Source organism: Charadrius vociferus, unplaced genomic scaffold, assembly GCF_000708025.1.
Source record: "Charadrius vociferus isolate BGI_N301 unplaced genomic scaffold, ASM70802v2 scaffold1096, whole genome shotgun sequence".
Classification (NCBI taxonomy): domain Eukaryota; kingdom Metazoa; phylum Chordata; class Aves; order Charadriiformes; family Charadriidae; genus Charadrius; species Charadrius vociferus.
The window spans coordinates 185,106-186,199 of record NW_009649045.1 but is presented as its reverse complement, the minus strand read 5'-3'; positions in this window follow the sequence as shown (position 1 = coordinate 186,199).

The window sequence follows — 1,094 nt, the reverse complement described above, 5'->3', positions numbered from 1 at the left end:
AACCCCAGCCGGCTGGGGCCGGCCTCTCTCTAGAAACCGGGGCTTGAAAAAACATTCTGCTTTCACCTATTTTGCAAATCCAGCGAACTTGGCTGGCAGCAAATGTTTCCAGGGCTGCAGTGTGCAAAGCACATGTGTTACCGCATCATTAAAGTTGATTCCCACAACCACCGAATGGGCTGGAAGTCTGGGGAGGGGAAAAGAAGGGGCTGAACTTCAGGTTCGCATCCAAGGAGTCATCAGAAGACTGAAGGTCTGACTTTGCAGCTGAAATAAAGAGGGCAGGAAGGGGCTGGGGCTGCTCAGCAGTGGAGCAGCGATGGGAAGCCATTATCTTTTATGAGCAGTAGCCACAGGGGGGAGTGAAAATTGCACGATATACAGTTTCCCGGCAAAGTGCTCATGGATTTTAGTCCAAAATCCCAGCTAGACAGAAGAGCATCCCTGCCAGGGCACAGGGCTCACCCCTCGGCCGTTCCCCAGCTCTCCTCCAAGGCCGCACTGGAGCGGGCACGAGCTGCCAAAGCCGGAGTGGAACCTCTGGGCTCCACAGGGTGCTTGGCAAAGTCAGTCGTGCAACCGCTTCGGTCCCAGCCCGGCCGACTGTCTGCGACAAGACAACCTTAAGCACAGAAGCCCTCCTGGCTTTGCCCGGATCAACACCTCAATCACACCACGATGATGGATACTGCACCTCTGACCTCTGCAGAAATACCAGTACCCTCCAGCCCCACAGGCTGGCTTTGAATCTCCAGTGAGAAAGGATCACATTTAGGGTCTGGCCTACAGCTGTAGCCATCATTTTTAATACACAGCAGCAAAAATGAGAGGCAAGAGCCTGTCCTGCTGCTGGCTCGCAGCAGGAGCATCCTTGGCAGGCAGAGCTGGACCAAGGCAGAGGGAGGGATGGGGGCCAGAATCCGGGGGGTGAGAGTAGCCAGGTGGGCAAGAAGCAGGAGAGAGATGGGTGCCCAGGCAGCACCAAACCCTTCTTCTCACCTGCGACCAGCACCCCTGTGAGGTGCTGCACTGGCCAGGCGGTGGCTCCCTGTGTGTCAGGGAACCCCTCAAACAGCCCAGCTGGGGGCAGCACC